The sequence below is a fragment of the Zootermopsis nevadensis genome, unplaced genomic scaffold, assembly GCF_977971745.1.
Source record: "Zootermopsis nevadensis isolate Lab colony 2312 unplaced genomic scaffold, Znev_1.0 Znev_ptg000020l, whole genome shotgun sequence".
In the NCBI taxonomy this organism is placed as follows: Eukaryota; Metazoa; Arthropoda; class Insecta; order Blattodea; family Termopsidae; genus Zootermopsis; species Zootermopsis nevadensis.
Genome location: NW_028259152.1, coordinates 14,075,952 through 14,090,170, shown reverse-complemented (window position 1 = coordinate 14,090,170; position 14,219 = coordinate 14,075,952). Strand labels below are relative to the sequence as shown.

The window sequence follows — 14,219 nt, the reverse complement described above, 5'->3', positions numbered from 1 at the left end:
CCTGAGCATCTTATCTGTGTTATTATTTCGTTACTGTGAGAGGCCAAATTTCAATTATTGTCCAGTGTGTTTTAGTCATTATATTTGTGGACTACAAACGGGGAGACGAAAGATTACAAATTCCCCGAATTTAATCTGTTTCTGGTTTTTTAAAAACGCAATTTTGATTTATATCAACGTTTCTAATTAAATGTGTTTTAACTGTATAACATTTTCCAAGGATATGTTAACTGCCTTTATGTTATGATTTTATTTTGCAGTGTAGTAACGATATGTCAACTCATAGGCTGCTTGGTTCTCTGTGTGTGGGCGTCTAGAGTAACTTTCATATTGCATTTAATAGATCTTCTATGTTTCTCTTTGTAATGTTTGTGTTTTTCCTCACTATAGTAATTTAATCAGCATAGACAACATGTCCCATTTAGTTCCAATTTATCTTTGTTCTATTTATGTTGAACAAATTAAAATACGTATATTATATTATGGTTATAATTCAGAAGCAGTTCACATATCACATGATATTCAACATCGTTTTTATTATTTCTTACCAGTTCTGTCTTTGTCTTTAAATGACCGTCTTAAGGATTTTTCCCTTTGAAATAATTAGGAATGTAAGAATTTTACTATCTTAGAATTCAGTTAGAGTTAGTTAACTAATCAACCAGTTCTAAGGGAGACCCGTACGAAATGAAGAGCCCTGCTATGTAATTTACTCCATTTTTTTTAAGTCAGCTACATTACAGCAGAATATTTTTCTTTGCTATTTGTTTTAAATATTTAAAAATAGTGTCGGTTTGAAAGTAGTTAGACTTTCAATTCCTGTACGAAATAATATCCCAGGGTATACTAGTAATGATTGAAATACATGAATTTCCTAGAAATCTTGTCGTACACACGTGGATGGACGAGAAAACGTACGCATAATTATTCAATAGAAATGGATAATGCTAAGAATCAGGGACTTGTTTTTAGAATTATGTACGTTCGCCAGCTACTTCAGACTGCTAATTTACTGGCCGAGGCGCCAAAGCCGATCACTTCGCTCGGTTGTTTGTCTTTTTTTTTACTGGAACGTGCGACGCCGCATATTCTCGCATGGCGCGCTGGCATCGCGTCGGAAACAGTCGCGAGTCGGCTCCCGTGCTGGTTCTGAGTAGACTGGCCGACTATTTTGTGACTGTGCAGTGTGCATCACGTCTTATTGTGTGCGTCTAGCCCTTGTTTTGTTATATTTTGTTGTTATTTCTCTCCGTGTCCGCGTCCTATATATTTAAATATTTATTAAGACTGGTGTTATTGATGTTGCTGTTTTTTGTTAAGTATATAATTAAGATATAGTGAAAATCAAAAGAAATCATCCTATTTTTACTATTGTATGTGTTGTGTGAGTATTGTGACACGAAATATTATTTGTGTTGTGAACGAAGAGAGAATAAGAAAGAAGAAAGCCAGTTGTCAGTAAGGTAAGTCGAAAGGTGTGTGGTTGTATCGATGTTTATGTGACACGTGGCCGACCCATTGGGGCGACATGCTTTATTTAGACGCTAGGTTCGCAGTCAAACCCCCTCTCCGAGTTACATAACCTTCGCCAACGGCCACTGTTGGAGATGAAAAATTGAAGGCGAGTGTGGGTTTCGGTTGAAACTAAAGCTTCAGTTTTTCATTCCCTTTCACCCCTTGTAACCTAATAACATGAATCGATAGTCTACAGTGCCTGGGAGGGGACATTACAGCGGGAAAAAAATCCTCTCTCGTCTCTTATTTTGGTTGATTGGAAGCGCAGTTAATTACTATTGCTGCAGGTACTTGGGTCCTAATCCTTGTTGTTCAATACTTTGCTAAGCATATCCGTAAATCGTGCCAACAACATACGATTACTATCTACATTTCTGCCTTTGTTCAGCATTTCCATTACCTCGTCTCCGTTCCTTCACCCTGCATCTTGATATTTATCAGCCATTTTTTCATACCGACGTTATGCAAAGATCAGGGACGTTATCATAAAACTTTATAAGTAAATGCTGTAAGTAAGACTATTTAGTGCTGATGTGTTAAATAGGCTGTATGGTGACATGACATGGCATTCAGATATTGTCATGAATGCTGAATTATGAAATGGCATTGGTTTATTAAATCTTTTAACAATAATATTAGCTAATACAAATAATTTATTTTTAATTTAATTTTTATTTGATTACCCACCCATCAAAAATTTCTTTATATGATTTACATACAGCACATTCGTTATACCCAATAGTTATTTATTCCGAACATTTATTAACGTTTTATAAAGGGGTTGGGTAAACTGCACGTAGTTTTGAACTATTTTTATTTTCTTTACATAATAGTCATTTCATCAACATGTTTTCCATCAGATGAGTTACGGTTAGTCGAGACACATGCAATGAATCACATGTAATTTGAAGTTTGTACTGAATTACAGTAAAAATAAAATTAGTTCAGACATAAATATAATCACAAATCAAAGCTCAGAGTAAAATTTAAACATATTTAAGATAATAATTTCAGAAAAAGAGAAGTAATGTGAATTTTATATGTAGAATAAGTAAGATATTTGAGTTCACAACATTAGCTTAAGCTAATGTGCATTTACAACATTGTTCAATAGTAGGAAATATAGAAGTAACCCAAAAATGATATTGTTCAAGGAAGGTGAAATGGCTGATGAAGGGAATACAAAATAAATTACAACTATAGATGAATTTTTTAATCTGGTGGCTAGAATTTCTGAGTTCTGCCAATTTATAGCCATTAGACTGAAACATATTGTAATCTAACCTTCTAACCTGTCACTGAATTTGGGTTTAATTTTCAGTTAGTATATGTGATACCAACTCCATCTGTCTCCAGTACTGTACCGATTTATCAGAATGCTTATTCAGTCGACTTCTGTTTGTTCTTTTCTATATGTGGGGTGTCTAAACCAAAATCCATGCATCAGTATATTATAAAACCGTTTAAAAATGTGGTAAAACTACAGCATTTGGTAACGAAAAAATATGTCATGGATTAAGTTTAGTAGATATTAGGATTCATATTCATATTATAAAGCTGTGTAAAATATTTGAAGCTATATTTTTTACTATAAATATGCATTAAATATATTACAAAGTTATAATTTTACCTATTTGTTTTGTATGAGTGTTAAACTTGAACTCTTGTTCTTGCTGGGAATATTTCAGTCTAAGAACATTAATGTAACAGAAGGTTATGAATTAGATGAGACTTCAAATTTTCATTGTTTCTGTCGTCTTTTCTTAGTCTGCTAAATTAAATGCCGGGACAATGTCTTGAAATAGGCCACTGCTTTCAAATATTAACTTTCTCATGGTCAACTTCCCCTTTCGTCTGAGTAAATATAACCTTTGAAATTCAAGCAGAGTTTTTAAATAACGCGAGAATCACTCTAACTTTGAATGTCGTAACATGTACAGTTAAGAAGATTTAAACTAACTCAGTCGACCATAGGAAGTTGGGGACCCCATTAGATTAAGCCCGACGCCCAATTGGACTTCTACAGAGCGTCATGTAACCAGCACAGCAATCAAGCTTGCTTCCTAAACCACGTGATCGCTGCACGCCATGTTGTAAGACCGCCTACCACTTTCTGCGTAAACACGTGCATGGAAGTCAATGCAGAGTGCTGGGAGGGCCTGGGAATTCTCAATGTGCTGAGGAAACGAGAAAGATGAGACAATTACACAATGTTTTAGTAAGAAAACCGCAATGGAAATTGCCGCTTGGGAGACCTAGGTGCAGGTGGAACGTTAACATAAAAAGGATTCTCAGTGGTTCGACTCGTACTCAGTTTTCTTTACTCGGTTTTAAGTCTTTAGATGGCGACTGCGCAGTTAAGACATTGTCTACACAGGATTCACTGAAGTGGGACCAGATGTTCAGTTCGCAACTGCGGACTTTTAGCCACTGACAAAACGTCGGAAATTTATGAACTTCATTAACAGTGGCGGTTCCAAGTCCAGTGACACAAAAGCAAAAGTGTGGAAAGGCATACTATCTGAGGTGTGGGGGGGGGATGGCTTTTTGAAATAAATCGCTTTTATTCACAAATTTATTAAACGATAAAAAAATTACCCCAGTGAATGGTGTAATTACCACCGTATGGATGGGAAAAAAATATATCTGTAAATTCTGTCTGTTTTTCCTACAATACTACATCTGTGGGAGACAATCTGAATTAGTCATACCACAGCTTTGTCGCACAATTTATAAAGCGTTGACAGAAAGTTCAAGCGCTAATAATATCACAACAGACGTTCTATATAGACATTATCAAGGTCTTTGTGAGATTTAAGTTCCTAAAGGCGGCGAGTATGAAGGTAAATGTTTCTCCTGATATAATGAATTATTCTCGGGGTACCAACCGTTGAAAGGAGAAAAAACCAACTTTTCGAGAACCAATTTCTTCCTCGTCCTCAGGGTACTGAAGGTACTTCGGTGTAAAATATTAGACTGAAAAAAAATTATTTCTTTCTCTAGACTCTGTTACAAACGAGCAGATTGCGTTAGATAAATAGGATGCAAGAATGTGAACTGGATTAAACTGGCTGAGGATGTGGGTAGGTTGCAGGATTTTGTGACCATGGTAATGAATCTCGGAATTTCTTGAAAGTGGGGAATTATTTGATCAGCTGAGTAACTTAATTTATGGAGACGGACCCTTATATTATGCATAATTCATAGCTTTTATTAATTTATTTGTAGATTTGTTGTTTGAAAGCTAACATTATAAACATTACATAGCATGGAAATATAGAGTCAGAAATATCGGATAAGTTTCAAATACAAGTTGAGTTTCTTATTGAGTGATTTGTTTTATATCATGTATTTATAATATGTAAAAGTAAGAAGTAAAGAAGGTCGCTTGGGGTAGAAGGTATAGCTCCTACTAATTCTTTCTTTCGACCCCTAGATGGGCGTAAGTGGGGTGGAACCCATTAGATAGGAGGCTGTGTGGGCAGAGGCTAAATGAAAAATTCTCTGCCCCCGTCGGGGATCGAACCACTGTCGTCCAACCCGTAGTTAGTCACTATACTAATATGTACAAAACCATTTTGACAAATTTGATTAAGCTCGCTTTCACCTTCATGTAGAATGGGGATTAGGCTATATTCGGTCAGCACGCACCAGAATTAAATTTACGTGACTGCATTTGAAGTGAACCTCCAGTTTTAAATTTCGAAATATGTCAAATATTTTCGTTGACGAAACATGCGAAAGGAAAGACCTACTGTTATGGCATTCCTGTTATGCGTTAATGCTGTGCAGTTTTTAAAGAACTATTAACTTGACATAACATACGATGTCTTATTTACCAAAGAACAAGTATATTTGAACAGTGAAAACGAAGTGTACTCCTGCCACGCGTTACCACTACATCGATGCGATTAATCGTCATTCTCGAGAGCTGTTTCAAAATTAAAACCTTTGTGGTTATTTCTGTCGTTATAAAATTTATATAACTTAGTGTTTATTATTTATTTTTTTGTTGAATGTAAAATAATTTTTTGTTATAAATATTCCACTAGCTACCACTCATTAGAGGTTTGTTGATCAATAAAAGTTTGATGTAGTAAACTGGGATTTTTTAGTGGAGTTATATTTTAGATTGTCTTGAATCTGTTGCGTGTAATCCACCGGAATTTTCTCTTCTAAAGGGCATGCTAGCTACGGAGGTATATATTTATATATTTGTATTGTAGCTTGTAGTGTACTGTTTCTAGCTGACGTTAAAAAGCCTTCGGAATTTGACAACAAGTTTACTATGTATCACTGTAAGTTCTGTTATGCAGCTATATATTATTTATTTACAAGCTTTAAGACTGGTGTCTACTCTGTGTTATTACACTCCTCGTTATTTTATTCAGGTCGTAAAGTTACATTGAAGGATTCCAAATGAGTATCTAGGAGGGAATCGCACAGGTATTGATTTCTTTATCAATATTTTATCTTTTCAAATTAATTTAGTATAGCCTATAATGTATTTAAAAATACTGTGCTGTCTTATTGTTTATCCCTGTTAGATGCGTGGTTGTATTTTAATTCCAAGATAAATGTATACGCCATACTCCTATATTGGACATATTACATAACTAACTAAGTAACTAGATGGCTTACCGAACCTGAAGGTTCATCACCGAATTAACCAAAGCCCTCCGCTGGCCCCTGCCCTGGGCCCACAAAATCCAATCGCCTTCAATTCCTATCTCACATTATATTAAGACTAGAGTATTATTATTATTATTCCATCTATTCACCACTTTATAGAGTATTTACTTCTATGTATCCGAGACAAACTTTGCCCCTGAGGTACATAACTATTTCCGAAATACATTTTGTTTTTAATATGTGTTACATGCATTATATAATTTTATTGTTAGAGATGACTACATATTTTACATCAGCGTCTTTCGAATGATGTATGAAGATCGTAAAATGACAGTTTTCTGTAGTTACCTGATGTCGTGTTCGCCCGGAATGTTGGCCAAATATTTTCTGAGTGATTTGGACACAGTTCCAGATGCTCCTATAATTATTGGAATTAATTTTGTTTTCACTTCCTACATTCTCTGTATTTCAATGAGAATGTCTTTGTATTTCAACATCATCTCCGCTTTCTTCTTAATTACATTCCTGTCAGTTGATATTATAATTATTATTATTGAGAAGGAAAACAAATTAAGTTTTCCTGTTTTTAGAAACACCCAAATTTTATATTTTTAGTAGCCTTTGTTTACAGTGCTCGGATCTGGCAGAGAAACCTGTTGCTCGCGTTGTGTGGGGTGAGTTCGTCCGTGTAATCATCATTAACAATCGAGGCTAAACCATTTGTTTTAAAGTTCATGCACTGCGTGATTAAAAAACACTGGCATGAATAAACCATAATACCGCACCAAAACACAAGCAACGTGGCCATTTAAATCCATCATATCACCGTATAGACTGTCAGGTGTTTCATTTTACGGATTGAACATACATGCAGTAGACTTTACTGTATCTTGAATATGATTCAGGTGTGGTCCCACGAAAAATTCATTACGAAACATGGTATGCGGTTATTATTGAATGAAAATGTGTTAATACCACGCAATCTGTGACGTGTGAATCAATGATTTTCGTTGTTTTGGTGCATAGGAATACCATGTGTAACATTTTAATATGTAATATGAGTAAGGTTATCTATAATTGATTATAGAAGCTTTCTTACAAATACCATCTGTCCTATTGGACAGATGGTATTTGCGTATCACAATGCTTTATTTTGTGTATAAAAGAACACTATGGATTAAAGGATAAAAATCTCATTCTTGTGAATCGTTGTTTGAAACAGAGTCATTGTGACGTACATAACTCAATTCAATTCAATTCATTTATTAAAGTTCTTAACAACAGCCAAAAAGGCCAATAACAGCCAAGCACTAATAATACAAAGATTACAATACAAAAACTAACAATAAACTAAATATATAAATGTATAAAAATAATTTATTACAAAATAATTAATAAGTAAATAAACTAAATAAACAAAACTAATAATAATAAAGGAATTGAATTAAATTATTATTATGACGTTATCAGAAAACGAGACGATTTAATGAAAAGGGAACACAGTCTTTGTGACTGGAATAAATATCACTATGACATTATCAGAGTAGGAAAGGCCGACAGACAAATTAATGAATGCAAACCAAAATGGTGGCGTACATGTTGATTACAACCGGTTCCCATTTGAATTTCTTGCTGCCCGGTTCTGCTTGCTGATTGCAGCTAAATATTTAGCCATATCTGCGGGATAGGCCTCCTGCTGTTCAATGTGGCTTCTGGTTGTAATTGATGTTGGTCGTACGACCATAAGCCGCATCTCAGCATGTGTGAGTAATCCAGTATTCATGATTGATTTGTGCTTTGACGCACTTTTCTGGTTTACAATAGCTAATTCGTTGTATAAGAAAGCGAAATCATGTTTCCAACATTTCAATTTACGATTCCGAATCTGAATCTGAACACTCAACTGAATTCCGATGTTTAGAATGCGTGAGAATGACCTCAGGAATAAGATTTTAAAGTATTGACATAAAGCCACTGGGAATTCTGTATGTTAGAAAAGGATCGAACTGATTTATAATCCTTGTTTGTTCTACAATTAAACGAGAAGCTATAAAGAATATTTATGACGTATAAATTCCAGGAAATTTATTCCATCTGCGCACAGAAAATAGCTTGAATTGTAAATTAGTGTCTGTAGAAACAAGCGATATATTTCTGGCCATGATATTTACTGGTATAAATTCTGGTCACCTTAAAGTTGAGCATCCATCTGTATAACCCAAAAGATAGGCAGTGTCTCCATGTTCTTAATTTTAAGCATATACAATTTTATAAGAAACTGTTTGGGTATATTTCGATGTTCCCATATCAGATTCTACATTATTACTTCTGCCGAACTATAATCTAACTTCCTATATTTCAAGCGACCGCCATGTTGGTTTGTATTCTAAGAAGTGTGTTAAGAGAAAGACAATATATTAAGTGGTATAACAAGCACGGCCGCCATGTTGGTGTTACTATTGGCACACGTATAAGACAGAAATAAGTTTATGGCTCTAATAATAAGTTTATGCCAAGCTTAAAGAAATAGATCAGTGTATTCAAATATGATTGGGATTAGGGAGAAATAGGTTATTCATTCAAACATGGTGATAACCCCAAATATATTTAATTACCTTCTTAAATTAAGAATTCGGAGTATAACTTATTTTTATCTGTCGTCATATGCCTGCATTTCACTGCTGAATTTATTTATTCTATTATCTGATACTTTGTTATAATTTTAAGTGTTTTTTCGTAGACATTTTGTCAGAGCTACTGTAAATTGTTGCATGTATACGTGAGATTGTTTTCTTTACGAAATATTTTTCTCGGTCTGGGTTTAATAGGTTAAGAAATAGACTGAAAGGTTCAGTCTGTGACAAAACTCATTACTTCTACATGTTTTCAGACATTTGAGAAGGATTTAAATTGATAGATCTTCGTATAAATTCCACTATGTATGCAGTTAATACAGTGTAGTTAAATGATTCGCGAAAAATAATGAAATCTATTAAACCGAAACAATTTAGACGTTTTGCCAGCACAGTGTAATTTCGCCTTCCCTTTCGGTGATCAGATTTCTGAAGGGAGTGATGAAATTCCAAGTCTGACAGAAATGGAACGAGATAAATAAGCTGGAATAAGTGAAGTTTTCCGATACACTTTCTACGAGAAATTATATTGTGAACCACAAGTCAATAACACGCCATTAGCTCAGAAATGTTCAACTGTCAAGAGGGCATATCACTTTACGTGACATCACCATAACTTTATGAGACTGTTTGTTGAGGATATAACCATCGCAGTTTCCTTCCTGTTCCTTTCTCACGAAGTGCTTAGATGGACGAATAACGTTGTGTTCGTCTTTCACGCTGGTCGTAAATTTCATATCCGGATACTGTTTTCTGGATTTGTACTGACCGTTTTAATTCAGGCCTCTGTATTGTGAATATTATAATTTTTTTTAGTGATGTATTAACTAAGCAATTATATGGAGTTGATTTATTTTTTGAGAAGTTTAACTTGTCAAGATACTTTACAATTTTTATGCAATTTGAAACTTCAGTTCCGTGTTTATAAGAGCCTGTCTTAATTACGTGTTATAAGCTCATTTGTATTTCTTATTTTATTTATGTTCAGTTTATATTCTGTCTCTCATTTTCTGTATGCTGAAGTTTAAAAGATTTTTATGTTTTCATTAAATAAGGCGCGGTGTAGAAATAAACGCAGAAAAACTACGAACATGTTCATTGATTATGTTACCTAAAAATCATGTTCCTACCAGAGTTGTTAAACATGTAGCATAGAAGGAGAATAAGAACATAAATTGTGGCCGGGGAGTTTATGAGAACACAAAAGTCCCCAATAAAGCTGCTACGAACAAGTCAGTGTTACAACGCGAAAACTTACGTGCTTTAGAAACTAGTGTAAGTGGCGTGGATGACTCAGTTGTAGGATGTGTATTGCAGAATCTGTGTTTGATTTGTTTGTTTTTCAAACCATGCCAACAATTTTATTAGTGCCTGTTGCTGCTCTATTCCATGTCTCTGTCTCATTCCGTTTCCTCCCTCCATTACCTTGTTTCCTCCACGCACTATTTTTAGATGACAAAAAAGACACTCCCAGACGTACATCTCCTCGCCAGACGGTCTCCAGGAAAGAGCGAATCTAATGAGAAGTTCAGAGCTGTATGGTTTACTAAAGCTTGTGTCTGTGATTTGGATGGCCGTGATAAGACACAGACTGTTAGTAGCCGGTTTCACACCGCGGAGGCCTGGGTTCGCTCTCAAGGCATTTTTAGTCACTTGCTACAATTCTAATTATACAGATCTTGCACGGTATCTCTCATCTTAGGGTACACGAGTAGGTTGAGTGTGTCTGATGACAGTACCTACCGAGGAGAATATCTTAACCCAAGACGAAGGAATTATTAGGAAGATGCTGTCGTTTACATGAAGATTTTTTTTTATTTTGTGATTTTATCTAATGTTGTTAAGATCATGAATTCAAGGAGGTTGATGTGGAACGGACATGTGCCACGCATGAGGAGATAGGAAATTTATACAAACATTAGAAAGCCACGAGGATAGGATCTCTATCCACGTCTAGTAGTAAGTAAGATGCCTACAGTAAATCGTATGCAGAAGAAAAGTGTGTGTGAGCTTAAACTGAATTCATATGGCTCAGGATGGGGTCCCAGTAATGGACTTTAGCATACAATATAATGGATATTCCGGTTCAATAAATTTTGGTAAATTTACTGATTAGCTGAATAAATTTTACTTTTTCAATGAAGTTAGTGATTACAATACTTTATCGTTGTTATCAGAATATAAAAGTCTTGTCCATAATATCTAAACATCGCCTGTGGCCATAAGTGTTTCCGCCACACCGTTCTTGTGTTGTAGATGTTGCTGAATGTTGTAATAGTGAACAATTACGTGATTGAATGGAATATTTAAAGCAAAAGACTTCTCTGATCTAGAAATCCTCTTCACGATATTTGGTTTGAACAAAACTTTGTACCGCACGTTGCTATAGACCGGTCCTGGCAGAGTTATTAATTTGTTTGGCACAATTGAGGACAATGGTCATGTCATACGTGAAGAAATAAGTAAGCTGGCACAACGCTCAGAGGTGAATATAGACGTTGTTAAGACCTCAACTTTTATTTTAAACACTTTTCGATATTGTGCATGATCCTGTTTAACGAAATACAAGGAAAATTATTTACAAGACTAAAATAGTTTTTAAGCATAGAATATTGATTAATAGGCATCATAAGTTATTCCGTGCCCGACTTGTAACAGTTTCGTGATATTTTAACCACTCTTTCTCTGTTAATGTAATGTCTTTAGCATCTGTGGTTTCCTAGCGTTTTAAAAATGTTTCCAGCACTGAAGCAACATCTAGTAGATCTGTGACTTAAATCATACGACGATATGAAAACATTAGGTAATCGACAGCTAAAAGAACAAGACGGGACATTTATATTTATCTCCGTTAAGCCCAGTGTTAAATTTATGTCCACTTGCTCAATAATTAATAACTTTTCACTTTGTATTAATGTTTAAGGTTTACATGCGTCATGTTTGTGTTTTGGATTAATATATATAATAAAATACAGGTCAATACACAAAACTATATTTGGGTGTTAAAATTTAAAATTTAAATGATAAAATTTTAAATTTTAAATTAGCGCCATTCATCACTATAAGGATGTTACATTTGAGCGCTTTCATTCATTTCACAACATGTTTCGATGTAATACATCATCTTCAGGTGTTGTTTTTTTTAAAACTATTTTATATTATAATGCATGCCTTTCAATAATTTATTATTGTAACATGTGTTCCGCTGGTCTTCACGTTTTTTTGCATCTTATGTTTGTTTTGAATTATTCTGTAAACAAATGTGATAAAATTTGGGAGTTATTCATTTTATATGCAAATAAGTTTTGGAATATGAATTATATTGTAATAGTAAGAACTCAATAATATACCATAAGTCGTGTTGTGTGGTGTGGTGTATTAATGTGTTAATGAGTTAATCGTATGATTGTCACTGTATAAAGGGATTATTTCCTTAAACATCATTAACAAGTTACCCTTCGTTATTGTGAAGAGTTGCGTTTTCTGAATAGTTAAATATTATTTATACGAGATTCGGCTTGAAAGGGTTATGGATGTGGCATAATAAATGTCCCAGTCTCCACGGATACAGTGTTTGCAGGAAAAGAGTTTACCGTTAGTCGAAAGATATGTTATCCGTATAAAACATTCAGTAACTGGCTTCAAGACACATGTTTTTTAACGTAATATCTGATTCCAGTGGTAAAAATAGGTTTTATCAGCTGGAAGAAACTTCTAGTGTTTGATTGGAAAAGGTTTTTTGAAATTGACAGAACTGCCACCTCTAAGAGTTATGAGAGCCTTCTTCTATTCAGACAATCCAATTTTTTTATCAAATTACAACTGAAGAGGAAAGTAAAGAGAGAAAGAGAGAGATTGGACGAAGAAAAATTGATACTCCGACTTCCAGAATTGAATAAAATTAATTGATTTACTAGAAGAAAGATTTTAATCGCTACATCTGTTTCAACACTCATGTCTACATGGCGTTATATTTGTTATTATTTAAAACTCATTTATTTAAAAATTAGTTGTTTAGATAAAACCATTCATAAACATGGCTCTCATGATAATAAATCCTTTCTTATATAAGTTTGTCGCGCTACAATACTGCACGTAAGGCAGAGGCTCGGGTTGAAGCCCAGGGGAGTCGATTTCTAAGTTGCTGTGTACAGAGTTTTTCTCCCTGTACTCATTTGCCATTTTTTCCCCTATGATCCATTTAAAATCATTCTCACCTTAGTTACAAACCATGGGACTGTGTTTCAAACATTTGCGTGTAAAAAATAGCTTTCAAAGTTTACGCAATCTGATTTTGCTCATGCACGGATTCTGTTCGGATATCCATGCATCCACTCGGTGCTTCGCTGAGCAATACCAACATTTCCATTACACAATGTGCTTCAGCTTCTTCGCACCTTTCGCAGTTCTGCAAACGATCTAAGCCCAGTGTTTCTCTGTAGAAGATATTGAGGTGCGTGGTGTAGATCAGCCGTGTTTTATACCGTGAACAAGTTAAGAAATGAAGATTTCTGTCTTCTGGGTTGTTGCGCTGTGTAGTCTGGTCGATGTTAACCAACGTTTCAGAGGTCATACTGCCTCCGTCATCAGGGCGATGAGTATGAAGATTTCTGTCTTCTGGGTTGTTGCGCTGTGTAGTCTGGTCGATGTTAACCAACGTTTCAGAGGTCATACTGCCTCCGTCATCAGGGCGATGAGTATGAAGATTTCTGTCTTCTGGGTTGTTGCGCTGTGTAGTCTGGTCGATGTTTACCAACGCTTCAGAGGTCATACTGCCTCCGTCATCAGGGCAATAAGTCTGAAGATTTCTGTCTTCTGGGTTGTTGCGCTGTGTAGTCTGGTAGATGTTAACCAACGTTTCAGAGGTCATACTGCCTCCATCATCAGGGCGATGAGTATGAAGATTTCCGTCTTCTGGGTTGTTGCGCTGTGTAGTATGGTCGATGTCCACCAACGTTTCAGAGGTCATACTGCCTCCGTCATCAGGGCAATGAGTCTGAAGATTTCTGTCTTCTGGGTTGTTGCGCTGTGTAGTCTGGTAGATGTTAACCAACGTTTCAGGGGTCATACTGCCTCCGTCATCAGGGCGATGAGTATGAAGATTTCTGTCTTCTGGGTTGTTGCGCTGTGTAGTCTTGTCGATGCTAGCCAACGTTTTAGAGGTCATACTGCCTCCGTCATCAGGGAAATGTATTAATGTCTTGACAGCACTGGCGCATTCGCCAGAATCTGACGTTTGTGAATGGCCGGGAAATTCCTTGGTTAAGGATTCCGCACACTTGAATTCATCGGGTATTTTATTCCCCACTCCGGAGCGTAGAGACGAATGAAGATTTTCATGAAGGTACCCATTAATGTTATCGCGTTTTGACCAAAATTAGAAAACTTCAATAAATTTTAGTAAAAGTTTCCAATAAATTTTTTTATGAATTGTTAAAT

The 14,219-nt window shown here is 35.3% G+C and overlaps 1 protein-coding gene across 15 annotated transcripts in view; it reads left to right on the top strand.

Annotated features, from left to right (window-relative positions):
• The first annotated feature begins 1,136 nt into the window (after positions 1-1,136).
• LOC110831748 (CUGBP Elav-like family member 1) overlaps positions 1,137-14,219 on the top strand; it is a 1,322,428-nt gene continuing 1,309,345 nt past the window's right edge. For 7 of the 15 annotated variants that reach the window (XM_087351836.1, XM_087351830.1, XM_087351825.1 and 4 more), the window contains exon 1: positions 1,140-1,463. The gene's annotated coding sequence lies outside the window, so the exon portion shown is untranslated. Of the gene's footprint in view, positions 1,464-14,219 lie in introns of all 15 variants that reach the window. The other 8 variants (XM_087351840.1, XM_087351834.1, XM_087351832.1 and 5 more) reach the window with 3 other exon arrangements.